Source organism: Nansenia antarctica (genome assembly GCF_963989245.1).
Source record: "Nansenia antarctica genome assembly, chromosome: 1".
Classification (NCBI taxonomy): Eukaryota; Metazoa; Chordata; class Actinopteri; order Argentiniformes; family Microstomatidae; genus Nansenia; species Nansenia antarctica.
Genome location: NC_137674.1, coordinates 99,090,269 through 99,104,381, shown reverse-complemented (window position 1 = coordinate 99,104,381; position 14,113 = coordinate 99,090,269).

Sequence of the window (14,113 nt, the reverse complement as noted above, 5' to 3'; positions counted from 1 at the left end):
TCAGCGCATCAGCGACTATGTTCCTAGGCCCTGGGATATAATTCAGATCGAAATCATATGCAGCAAGTTTGGCTACCCACCTCTGTTCGCATGCATCTAACTTGGGCTTCGTTAGGATGTAGGTCAAGGGGTTGTTATCCGACCACGCTGTGAAATGCACTCCCTTCAGCCAGTGGGAAAACTTCTCGCATACAGCCCACTTCAATGCCAGGAACTCAAGTCGGTGAGCTGGATAGTTCAACTGAGCATGTGACAGCGTCCTACTAGCGAAGGCAACTGGTCTTGCAACTTTATCACCAGGCTGGAGCTGAGAGATGACGGTGCCAATCCCATCGAATGAAGCATCCACTGCTAGGATAAATGGCTTTGCGAAATCAGGATGGGCCAGGGTTACAGAATGCAGGAGATCGCGCTTCAATGTCTCGAAAGCATCCCTACACTCGGGCGTCCAGTCAGCTGGTTTGAGCTTTACAAGATTGTGACATTTCTTCACTGGTTTTCTCCCTCTGCGTGCCTTTTCTCCAGCGTTCTGTCCAGAGAGAAGCTTGAATAGGGGTCTGGCCTTAGAGGAACAATCTTCAATGAAGTGCTGATAGTAAAGCATCATGCCCAAGAAGGACCTAATCTTCTTCTGTGAAGGAGACACCCCATCACTGTCCATCAGATCGGATACCTGTACTTGGCTAATGGCTTCAACCTTTCCAGGGTCCGTCTGCACTCCTGACTCATTGATGATATGGCCGAGAAACCGTACTGATTTCCGCAGAAGATAGCACTTCTTTGGAGCCAATTTGAGATTGTTGTACTTCAAACGAGAGAAAACCATCTCTAGACGCTCGAGTGCCAGCTGTTCTGTAGGAGCGAAGACCATAACATCGTCTAGGTAGCACAATAGACTGGTGAAATTCTGATCCCCAAAGATCGAGAGCATCATCCGCATGAACGTAGCCGGGCTGTTGGACAACCCTTGAGGCATCCGGTTATATTCATGCAGGCCAAAGGGAGAGGAGAACGCAGTGTATTTCTTGTGGTCCTCATGTAAAGGCACGTTGTAGAAACCAGAGGTAAGGTCCATTGTGGAGAAGTAGGCATTACCACCTAGTGCAGCCAGCGCGTCAGCCTGATGAGGCAGCGGATGTGCGTCTTTCGTTGTCCTCGCATTAAGCCATCTGAAGTCCGTACAGATGCGCAATCCTCCATCCTTCTTCCACACGAGAACCAAGGGCGAGGCATATTCGCTGTTGGACTTACGAATTATGCCCTTCTCCTCCATGTCGTTGATGGCAGACCTCAGCTTCTCGTAGTGGTTCGGTGGCACTCTGCGGTAGGGCAGGCGAAATGGCCTCTCGTCCACCAGATGTATCTTGTGCACGAAGTCAGACGCCTCACCACAGTCCAACTTGTGGCGTGAAAAGATTGACTCGTATTTCACAACAAGCTGACAAAGCTTCTCTCTCCACAGGTCAGAGACTTCACACGCGTCCAAGTCTAGGTCGCGTAGACCAAGTTCCTCCAGTGCCTTTCTGATGTCTTCTTTGGGCCTTGCTACAGACTCACCAGTCACGGATTGTGGGGAAGACTGAATGTGGTCGGGCGGGGACAGATCTTCAGCGGCAATGCAGGGGAACACGTCCGCCAATTTGGTGTTTCGCTTCAGCACTACCGGCTCACCGGTGGGATTCACAACCTTCATAGGCAGCCATCGGTCGCCCCACATCGGCGTAACAACTCTGCCAACCAGAACTTTATTCGGTCTGCATCTGGACTGAGTTGGTTCCACAACCACCGTACTGCCCTCTGATATAGGTGCCGACACAGGGAGTCTGCCCCATACAAGATGCTCACTATTTGGCTGTAGCACCACACACTGTTGTAGCTTCAGTGTGCCAACCTTCTCAGGCACTGTCTCACCCCTCCATCTCTCTGTATTGGAAAGGAGAGAGAAGAAGTGATGACAGTCCCCATCACTGTCACCACCATGTTCAGATATCAGCCGCCAATAGCTGTCAGTCTTCCTCATCAACTCTAGGATTTTCTTGATGGCATTACTGCCTAGTATCATGTCATCGGTCTGTCCAGGCACCACAAGCATTGGGATGACCATCTTGCAGTCATACACCACCACATCGACATTGTATATTGCCTTAGGTACAACTCGGTGACCACCACATCCTATGATAATGACATCATCAGCGGGGCATCCTCTCAGATCAGGGTTACGCTGCAAGAGACGCGCCTCCGCAGCCTCGCTAAGCGTGCATGCCATAGAACCACTGTCTATCATCGCTCTAAGAGAGACATCTGCAGCGGAGACAGTGGTGTAGAATAAACTATCAGACCTTTGGACTCGGTGTAGACCTTGAAATACTACTGTTTTGTTCGAAGGCGCTCTGGAGATGAATGACTTGTATGTTGACTCACAATCAGCCATTTCATCATTGGGAGAGATATCAACAGGATCTGCACAGTCCTCCCTTGAATGCAGATCTATAAGTTTCCCTGCTGCGCCGACTGGGCACGCCCCTGCATCGGACACTTGGATCTGGGGTGTCCAGGCGAATGGCACTGGAAGCAGAGCCTCTGGTCACGGCAGTGAGTCCAAGCAGAGTGTCTAGCGTCGCCACACACAGCACACGGCAGGTTATTCAGACCCTCAATCCTGGGGGGGCTGGGTCTATACTGCTTGTTTGACATGTCCTTAGCAGGAGCAGACTTCTCCAATAGGACTTTCTCTAGCATTGAAATGATACGTTCAAAAGCCTCTGCCCCCTTGTCTGGGCGAGTATCCTGCTTTTCAGGTGAACACATATCAGTGCCTGACATCTCAACTCTGTTCACTAGCACACCCTCACTGGGCCTTTTACTCACGGCTGCGGCAACACCGTTCGAGCACACCTGAGTGTGGAACTCGTCAAGTACATCTTGGACCTCTACAGCAGTCCACTTATCGATCGTCTTTGATCTGAAAGTCATGGCAAGCTCTTTGGATGGACAGTTCCTGATGAACATACGTGTCACCTCCAGGAGAGGGCACTCAAGTATTTTACCTTGTTCTTTGAGGCGATCAGTGGCAACATCTGCAGCTTGATTGAGGCGTAGCCAGTAGTCATACGCATCCTCACCACTCTTCGGCAGCGTGGTGTAGAAGTCGGCTAGGGGGATAGGTGAACAGGGAACAGCAGCAAAATGCTTACGTAGAAGACCATAGATGGCCTCTGGGTTTTCAGCGACATTAATGCCACTGCTCCTCGTCCCATACTTCACTACATCCTTAGCCCTGCCCCTGAGATGGGTGAATATTTCTTCCGCCTGCTGATCTGCTCTGATGTTCGCCTTTTTCACATAACTCCTCATTATGTCTTCCTACTCACGCACATTCACTGCGTCCTTATCATCCCCTCTGAACGTTGGAGGCTCCTTCACCCTCCTGTGAGGTACCAACTGGACTTGGGACAGGTCTAGACTCTGGGTGGATGTATCAGTGGGCGTGGTCTGTGCATGCGCAGTGCTAAGAGGAGGTAGCGTTGAGTCAAGGCGTGCAAGTATGCTATCTGCCAGCTGTAGACCAACATCTCTAATTATGTCACTCATCTGGCTCACTACATTAGGTAACTGGAAAGCAGAGATTGGGGATGGGGCATCACTGACCCGTGTGCTCGGTGCATGATCAATGTCGTGGCTCTGAGAAGGAACTGTGTCCCCACTAACTGAAAGGGCCCCAGCAGCATCCTGACTACCCACAACATGAACATCACCCCCCTGAACAGGACTATCATAACTCAACACTGGAATCCCCCTACCTCCACTGAGGAGGATCGCTCTACCCCTCCCAATGCTACTGCTTAGTGGCGTACTGAAACATCCTGGTCTGTGGCTCATGTTGAATTACAATTCAAGAAAACAGTACTATACAGACTAATCAGATAAAAGACCAGTAAAGAAAAATGTCACCAAAACAGCAATAAAACTAAAATAAATCACAGATCACATTAATTAATTCAACAATCCATTTGTGTATAACATCACCGAATGAACTGTGTGAAACCATACGCCGCCCACCAGACAGCACGCAGGAGCGGTCCAGCAGAGTGATCCAGCAGAGTGGTCCCGGGTCAAGGTGAAGAGTTGACTTCAGGTCCACAGGTCACGGCACCAATGTGACGGGGTGTATCTTTTCATGAATCACTCTCAGCTGGATGGCTCACGTTCATTTATTCTGTAGAAAACAGTGTATCAATTTCTGGACACGGGACTTGCAGGGTCATCGAGCTACATTCGCATCAGTGGTTAAGAATGAACTGAGCATACAGTAGTCACTCATACTACACAAATTATAACAATAATATGAAACAAAAATACAAAATGTGTAGACTACATAAATCTTCACTTGTGTGATCATATAGTGGTATTCATTTAACAACAACAACAACAAGAAATCATAACATCCAAATGCATGGAAAAACCACGCACTTGGAATACGCATGCGCACCACGTGCAACAATGGCTGCAACCTGACTGCTAGGTAAGCCGCGAGCGTGTTGCAAACTAGCGAGGTGGAAGACCCAACCTCATACAATACGGTCTACTAACAGAACAACAGACATATAATAACACAACAATAATAATATTACCTGTAGAAAACAGTGTATCAATTTCTGGACACGGGACTTGCAGGGTCATCGAGCTACATCCTAAAATGATGTTACACACGGACATTCACGTTAGCGCCATCATTGTTAACAACAGAAAACTCACATTAACAAACTTGTGATATGTTCCAAACTAACATACTATGAATGGGAAACTCAAAACAGCTATCTTACTTATCAAACATTCAAATAAAACATAGGTACATTAATAATCTCTTAAATTATATGCGATCTCAGACCCTGCAGAAAACATGACCTTACCGCATCAGTGGTTAAGAATGAACTGAGGGAGATCACGTTACGTCCCGTGCAATTGCACTGTCCAGCTATATTTACACAGCATCCGGGTCACGGACACAGCATCCGGGTCACGGACACAGCATCCGGGTCACGGATACAGCATCCGGGTCACGGACACACCCCGGGTATACCACGTCATTAAACCCCTAGAGGGCGCAGTTTATACCTATTTTAGCTATAATTGAACTTGACTTTTCTACTCCGTTACACTTGTCCTCCGCTGCTTGGAAGTCGCAGCGGCAGGCGTCCCGGAGGAACTTCTTCACAGGCGGCGGACGATCCATCTCTTGAAGGGAAAAGTCTGGCGGGTTCTCCAGTCTCAGTAGTCGTCCTTCTGCAGTCTCGGATGTAAACCCGTGCTGAAGTTTTTGGGAGAATGAGGGAACGAAGGACACCCCTTTTATAGCACCCCAGGGCGGGCGCAGGCATCGAAAAATGCAGTCATTGGCTACTTTAGGTAGCGGGGTAAACCAATAGGAGCAGAGCTCCCCTATGGGGCGGAGCTCCACGATATAGAACCTTGACTTACCGTTCAGAATCTCATGTCCATAAAACAGCTTCACCCCAGGAAATTTCCTTCCATTCTCCACATTAACGACTGAAAGAGATAAATCCACAGCAATAAATTACTAGCTGGTTCACTCATTATTGCAAATAAATAAATACATACATTAAAAAATAGCCGTTTTTGGACACCCGGCCTCTCCACATGCGTTGCACCTCCTGCTAGCTACCTGTCTAACGTTAGCTGAGTGGAACACGTGTTTCTTCCAAGCAAATTCAGTGGAACATCGGGACAAAATGTGGGGGGAAAAGACAGTTATTTGTCTTACCATCCTCTAAAATCACCGTTTTGAGAGAGCAGGGGAGGCAGCTGGGAGAGGCGACCAACGCCACCTCGGCATGTTCGGGGCCGAGGCAGACGTGGCAGTAGTCGTGCTTGTCCTCCGCTGCTTGGAAGTCGCAGCGGCAGGCGTCCCGGAGGAACTTCTTCACAGGCGGCGGACGATCCATCTCTTGAAGGGAAAAGTCTGGCGGGTTCTCCAGTCTCAGTAGTCGTCCTTCTGCAGTCTCAGATGTAAACCCGTGCTGAACTTTTTGGGAGAATGAGGGAACGAAGGACACCCCTTTTATAGCACCCCAGGGCGGGCGCAGGCATGGAAAAATTCAGTCATTGGCTACTTTAGGTAGCAGGGTAAACCAATAGGAGCAGAGCTCCCCTATGGGGCGGAGCTCCACGATATAGAACCTTGACTTACCGTTCAGAATCTCATGTCCATAAAACAGCTTCACCCCAGGAAATTTCCTTCCATTCTCCACATTAACGACTGAAAGAGATAAATCCACAGCAACAAATTACTAGCTGGTTCACTCATTATTGCAAATAAATAAATACATACATTAAAAAATAGCCGTTTTTGGACACCCGGCCTCTCCACATGCGTTGCACCTCCTGCTAGCTACCTGTCTAACGTTAGCTGAGTGGAACACGTGTTTCTTCCAAGCAAAGTCAGTGGAATATCGGGACAAAATGTGGGGGGAAAAGACAGTTATTTGTCTTACCATCCTTTAAAATCACCGTTTTGAGAGAGCAGGGGAGGCAGCTGGGGGAGGCGACCAACGCCACCTCGGCATGTTCGGGGCCGAGGCAGACGTGGCAGTAGTCGTGCTTGTCCTCCGCTGCTTGGAAGTCGCAGCGGCAGGCGTCCCGGAGGAACTTCTTCACAGGCGGCGGACGATCCATCTCTTGAAGGGAAAAGTCTGGCGGGTTCTCCAGTCTCAGTAGTCGTCCTTCTGCAGTCTCAGATGTAAACCCGTGCTGACATTTTTGGGAGAATGAGGGAACGAAGGACACCCCTTTTATAGCACCCCAGGGCGGGCGCAGGCATCGAAAAATTCAGTCATTGGCTACTTTAGGTAGCGGGGTACACCAATAGGAGCAGAGCTCCCCTATGGGGCGGAGCTCCACGATATAGAACCTTGACTTACCGTTCAGAATCTCATGTGCATAAAACAGCTTCACCCCAGGAAATTTCCTTCCATTCTCCACATTAACGACTGAAAGAGATACATCCACAGCAATAAATTACTAGCTGGTTCACTCATTATTGCAAATAAATAAATACATACGTTAAAAAATAGCAGTTTTTGGACACCCGGCCTCTCCACATGCGTTGCACCTCCTGCTAGCTACCTGTCTAACGTTAGCTGAGTGGAACACGTGTTTCTTCCAAGCAAAGTCAGTGGAACATCGGGACAAAATGTGGGGGGAAAAGACAGTTATTTGTCTTACCATCCTCTAAAATCACCGTTTTGAGAGAGCAGGGGAGGCAGCTGGGGGAGGCGACCAACGCCACCTCGGCATGTTCGGGGCCGAGGCAGACGTGGCAGTAGTCGTGCTTGTCCTCCGCTGCTTGGAAGTCGCAGCGGCAGGCGTCCCGGAGGAACTTCTTCACAGGCGGCGGACGATCCATCTCTTGAAGGGAAAAGTCTGGCGGGTTCTCCAGTCTCAGTAGTCGTCCTTCTGCAGTCTCAGATGTAAACCCGTGCTGAAATTTTGGGGAGAATGAGGGAACGAAGGACACCCCTTTTATAGCACCCCAGGGCGGGCGCAGGCATCGAAAAATTCAGTCATTGGCTACTTTAGGTAGCGGGGTAAACCAATAGGAGCAAAGCTCCCCTATGGGGCGGAGCTCCACGATATAGAACCTTGACTTACCGTTCAGAATCTCATGTCCATAAAACAGCTTCACCCCAGGAAATGTCCTTCCATTCTCCACATTAACGACTGAAAGAGATAAATCCACAGCAATAAATTACTAGCTGGTTCACTCATTATTGCAAATAAATAAATACATACATTAAAAAATAGCCGGTCTCTGGGAGGCCTCGAATTCAAACTGAATCTTTTCCTCTCCGAGCCTAGCATTTTATTCTCAAACACAAAGAGACACACATGGACAGCCTCGTGAGGAACACACATGGGTAGGGGGAGGCGGTTTGGTGAACAAGAACAGCGTTTAGCAAAATCAGATTTATGACCGGGCCCCAAGGAATGGAGGCCGAGCAGAGACACAAGATAAGAATTGTACAATGAGGAGCTTGTAAGTTTGTGCACAGCAAACAGCACAAGGTTGGAGCTGGGGAATTCACAGAAAAGGACAAAAGAGTGTCCTCTTTAAAACATTTCATAACATTATAACATTATGAAAACATCATTCAACTCTAACATTTCCCTGCTGTTTTTCATAATTTATCACGATACAAACATTCGTCTCTTTATTCAGGTAGAGCTATCTTGCTTTCACATTTTCTAGTTCAACTGTCATTCAACATCGCCGTACAGATCACAGACATGAATATTCATCTTTCTCAACTTGGGTTAGAGGCTGGTACTTAGGTTCCATCATAATTTCTCGAGTCAACATTTGTTGTACAAATATTCCTGAAATCAGTTTGTTAGTCATAGCTTTGAAGCAGGGGAAGACACAACATACGAGCACAGCCAGAAATATCATTACAACAAAGAAAATCATTAACCATCAGTCTGATCTGATCGATTTCGCGGTTCTGGGCTTCGTTTATCGTAAGGGATGCATTTACAAATGTCTCTAATTGATAGTTCAGGGTTTCTAGGCGCAGGGAATGCTTCCCTACCCCTAGCCAGGGGAATAATGCATGTACAATCTTTTGACTAGTAGTCCAGAGTTTCTTGTCATCTGGGACATTACTGCCCCAGACTGGGTCGTGTGCCTGGACTTGGGCGTCTCGTTTGGGTCGTCGGGAGGATGTGGTCCCCTCATTCTAAGAGGTAGTGGATCTGGTGAATTCTTCACCGGGTTTGAGACGTACCATTCACTATAAGAATAGACCCCTTTGTAGCCGGGCTTCCACCACTACCCGTCGTTCGAGGCTTTGGTGTATCCACGTATCTCGTTCTGCGATCTTGACAGCAGTTGGGGTGCTCAGCAGCACCTCAAATGGCCCAACCCACCGCGGGCTGTGCCAGTGTTTTCTTTTTATTTCTTTGATGAGGATCTGGTCACCAGGTTGTAGTCTGGAATCCTGTAGGGAAACAGAAAGGTCTGGCAGATAATTTGTTCTGGCTATTTCCTGTTTCCTAAATAGCTGGGCCATCCACGTGGCCAGTGTGTTTTCCGTTTCTGCCAAATCTACTTCCCTAATGTCGTCTACTATGGGTAGTCTAAACCTTCTCCCATTTACTATTTCAAATTCATTCATTTCATTAATTCATTCATTCATTCATTCATTCAAACCCATAGGTGTCGGTGTTATTCTCATGTGTGTTTCCATTAGAGAAACACACTCTTCCCACCTTCGCCCCGCTTCTTCCATTGCTTTCTTAAGTCTTAGTTTGATTGTGCCGTTCGTTCTCTCTATCAACCCTGCACTTTGAGGGTGATAGGAACAGTGATTCTTTAGTTCAATGTCCAGGTGTTTGGACACGTGTTTGATCAATTCGTTCACGAAATGTGCGCCATTATCACTATATAATTTTTTTGAAAATTGTGTGTAATTATATATGTGAAAATGTGCATTAATACTGTCAATCATTCCCTGCTGTTGATACATGGCAAAAGACCACTTCTTCACAGGCGGCGGACGATCCATCTCTTGAAGGGAAAAGTCTGGCGGGTTCTCCAGTCTCAGTAGTCGTCCTTCTGCAGTCTCAGATGTAAACCCGTGCTGAAATTTTGGGGAGAATGAGGGAACGAAGGACACCCCTTTTATAGCACCCCAGGGCGGGCGCAGGCATCGAAAAATTCAGTCATTGGCTACTTTAGGTAGCGGGGTAAACCAATAGGAGCAGAGCTCCCCTATGGGCGGAGCTCCACGATATAGAACCTTGACTTACCGTTCAGAATCTCATGTCCATAAAACAGCTTCACCCCAGGAAATGTCCTTCCATTCTCCACATTAACGACTGAAAGAGATAAATCCACAGCAATAAATTACTAGCTGGTTCACTCATTATTGCAAATAAATAAATACATACATTAAAAAATAGCCGTTTTTGGACACCCGGCCTCTCCACATGCGTTGCACCTCCTGCTAGCTACCTGTCTAACGTTAGCTGAGTGGAACACGTGTTTCTTCCAAGCAAAGTCAGTGGAACATCGGGACAAAATGTGGGGGGAAAAGACAGTTATTTGTCTTACCATCCTCTAAAATCACCGTTTTGAGAGAGCAGGGGAGGCAGCTGGGGGAGGCGACCAATGCCACCTCGGCATGTTCGGGGCCGAGGCAGACGTGGCAGTAGTCGTGCTTGTCCTCCGCTGCTTGGAAGTCGCAGCGGCAGGCGTCCCGGAGGAACTTCTTCACAGGCGGCGGACGATCCATCTCTTGAAGGGAAAAGTCTGGCGGGTTCTCCAGTCTCAGTAGTCGTCCTTCTGCAGTCTCAGATGTAAACCCGTGCTGAAATTTCTGAGAGAATGAGGGAACGAAGGACACCCCTTTTATAGCACCCCAGGGCGGGCGCAGGCATCGAAAAATTCAGTCATTGGCTACTTTAGGTAGCGGGGTAAACCAATAGGAGCAGAGCTCCCCTATGGGGCGGAGCTCCACGATATAGAACCTTGACTTACCGTTCAGAATCTCATGTCCATAAAACAGCTTCACCCCAGGAAATGACCTTCCATTCTCCACATTAACGACTGAAAGAGATAAATCCACAGCAATAAATTACTAGCTGGTTCACTCATTATTGCAAATAAATAAATACATACATAAAAAAATAGCCGTTTTTGGACACCCGGCCTCTCCACATGCGTTGCACCTCCTGCTAGCTACCTGTCTAACGTTAGCTGAGTGGAACACGTGTTTCTTCCAAGCAAAGTCAGTGGAACATCGGGACAAAATGTGGGGGGAAAAGACAGTTATTTGTCTTACCATCCTCTAAAAGCACCGTTTTGAGAGAGCAGGGGAGGCAGCTGGGGGAGGCGACCAACGCCACCTCGGCATGTTCGGGGCCGAGGCAGACGTGGCAGTAGTCGTGCTTGTCCTCCGCTGCTTGGAAGTCGCAGCGGCAGGCGTCCCGGAGGAACTTCTTCACAGGCGGCGGACGATCCATCTCTTGAAGGGAAAAGTCTGGCGGGTTCTCCAGTCTCAGTAGTCGTCCTTCTGCAGTCTCAGATGTAAACCCGTGCTGAAATTTTTGAGAGAATGAGGGAACGAAGGACACCCCTTTTATAGCACCCCAGGGCGGGCGCAGGCATCGAAAAAAATTCAGTCATTGGCTACTTTAGGTAGCGGGGTAAACCAATAGGAGCAGAGCTCCCCTATGGGGCGGAGCTCCACGATATAGAACCTTGACTTACCGTTCAGAATCTCATGTCCATAAAACCGCTTCACCCCAGGAAATTTCCTTCCATTCTCCACATTAACGACTGAAAGAGATAAATCCACAGCAATAAATTACTAGCTGGTTCACTCATTATTGCAAATAAATAAATACATACATTAAAAAATAGCCGTTTTTGGACACCCGGCCTCTCCACATGCGTTGCACCTCCTGCTAGCTACCTGTCTAACGTTAGCTGAGTGGAACACGTGTTTCTTCCAAGCAAAGTCAGTGGAACATCGGGACAAAATGTGGGGGAAAAGACAGTTATTTGTCTTACCATCCTCTAAAATCACCGTTTTGAGAGAGCAGGGGAGGCAGCTGGGGGAGGCGACCAACGCCACCTCGGCATGTTCGGGGCCGAGGCAGACGTGGCAGTAGTCGTGCTTGTCCTCCGCTGCTTGGAAGTCGCAGCGGCAGGCGTCCCGGAGGAACTTCTTCACAGGCGGCGGACGATCCATCTCTTGAAGGGAAAAGTCTGGCGGGTTCTCCAGTCTCAGTAGTCGTCCTTCTGCAGTCACAGATGTAAACCCGTGCTGACATTTTTGGGAGAATGAGGGAACGAAGGACACCCCTTTTATAGCACCCCAGGGCGGGCGCAGGCATCGAAAAATTCAGTCATTGGCTACTTTAGGTAGCGGGGTAAACCAATAGGAGCAGAGCTCCCCTATGGGGCGGAGCTCCACGATATAGAACCTTGACTTACCCGGCCTCTCCACATGCGTTGCACCTCCTGCTAGCTACCTGTCTAACGTTAGCTGAGTGGAACACGTGTTTCTTCCAAGCAAAGTCAGTGGAACATCTCTGGGAGGCCTCGAATTCAAACTGAATCTTTTCCTCTTTGAGCCTAGCATTTTATTCGGTATTCATTACACGTTCCTCCAGCTCAATGTTACGCTGCTGAATCTGGAGATGTGGAGTGCGACGCCTGCTGCACTGGGAGGAAACTCAGAGCCGTCAAGTCCTGTCTGACATGCCTGGTGTCTTACTGCCACGCTCACCTCCAGCCTCACTACGAGTCGCCGGCGTTTAAGAAGCACACGGTGGTCGAACCCACCGCCCAGCTCCAGGAGAAGATCTGCTCTCAGCACAACAAACTGCTGGAGGTTTACTGCTCCACCGATCAGCAGTGTATCTGTCTGCTGTGTCTGATGGATGAACACAAAGGCCATGATACAGCCTCAGTGGCAGCCAAAAGGACTGATAGACAGGTATGTATGGAGTCCTTGACAAATCACTCTAACAATCTTACATAGCCTATTTTGTATGTGAAATTATATCTGAATGGTCTTTATTGTCATTGATATAGTACAGGTACCAAACAACGAAATTTGGGAGGGGGGGCTCCCCTGGTGCTAGGAAAGAAAAAAAAAAAAATATATATATATATATCGGTTATCATATCGGTTATCGGCCACGAGAAGCGGGTAAGTATCGGTATCGGTTGGAAAAAATGCATATCGTGCATCCCTAGTATAAAGCCCCTTAGAAAACACACTCTCACACACTCACACTCACACACACTCACCAGCTGCAGGGAAGCAGACATGTACTTGCAGACCTCAAAGTTGTCCAGGCCGTGGACTATGGAAGCGAACGACTTCCTGTTCCCGACCTCACCCAGGGCTGCTACGACCTGGTCTCCGTAGTCATGGATGTCGAAGGTGGGACGCTCCTCCTGGAGTGAGGGGGGGGGGAGGGAGGGGTCAGGGGGACTGGAGGTTAGCTAATAGCCAGCAGAGCATGGGGGGGGGGGGGTTGGTTCTGTGACTGTGTCTTTTCTGTGTCACTGGGAGCCTCCTCTCGAAAGGACGGTAAACGTGAAATGTGAGTCATGTGTATGTGTGTGTGTGTGTGTGTGTGCAGGGCTTAAAGTGGGAAAAAATCCTGTGCCTGAAACTTTTTCTTGGGGAGGGGGGTCACAAACTGATTAAATCACTTAAGGCCAAACTGATTGCATCACTTATTAAGCCACTATCACTAAAACAATAGATCAATAGATGTTGTGTAGTAATGGTGTAGTTGTGTTACGTTATTGAAACAAGCTCCATCTTGTGTCATTCTGCCGCTCTCTCTACCAAGGCTACTGTCCGTTTGCCGAATTCCGGTTCTGTAAATCAATACGCGCGGGGTGTCCTCTGATAGGATAGCTACTGTTCTGTCCTCTGATAGGATAGCTACTGTTCTGTCCTCTGATAGGATAGCTACTGTTCTGTCCTCTGATAGGATAGCTACTGTTCTGTCCTCTGATAGGATAGCTACTGTTCTGGCGCGAAACATTCAAAAAAGAAACCGCGGTCATGTAAAAAAATAAATAAATAAAATGCCGTTACTGTTGTATGATTCGAAGCCAAGTCTAACATAGCTTAAACTTAACATTAGCTTTCTAGCTAACGTTTGACTAGCCTAAGTTAGACACATTCACGTACCTGTCTTTGTGGGACTTGGAGTGACGGATGAAATTCGACGTTGTGGTGGTCGTATCACTCATGTTTGCTCTGCAGACCTTACACACTGCTGTTCTTTTCTTTCTACTATCATCCATCCATATATATATATTATGCTATATACACTACAGAGGGAATGTGGCATCCAGCCTGCGCTCCATTGCCTCCAATTGTCTGTGAGCTGTAGCCTCACTGGAGCGCCTGGCCTTCGGAATGCGCCGCAGCTTGTTGTTGGCGTCGACAAACTCCACCATCTTGTTGCACACCACGCCGATCGCTCACCATTGGGATATTGGCCTTGTTGTAAAATGGCCGCACCTGCTCCAGGACGACCTTGGCTGCCTCGAACCGTGACA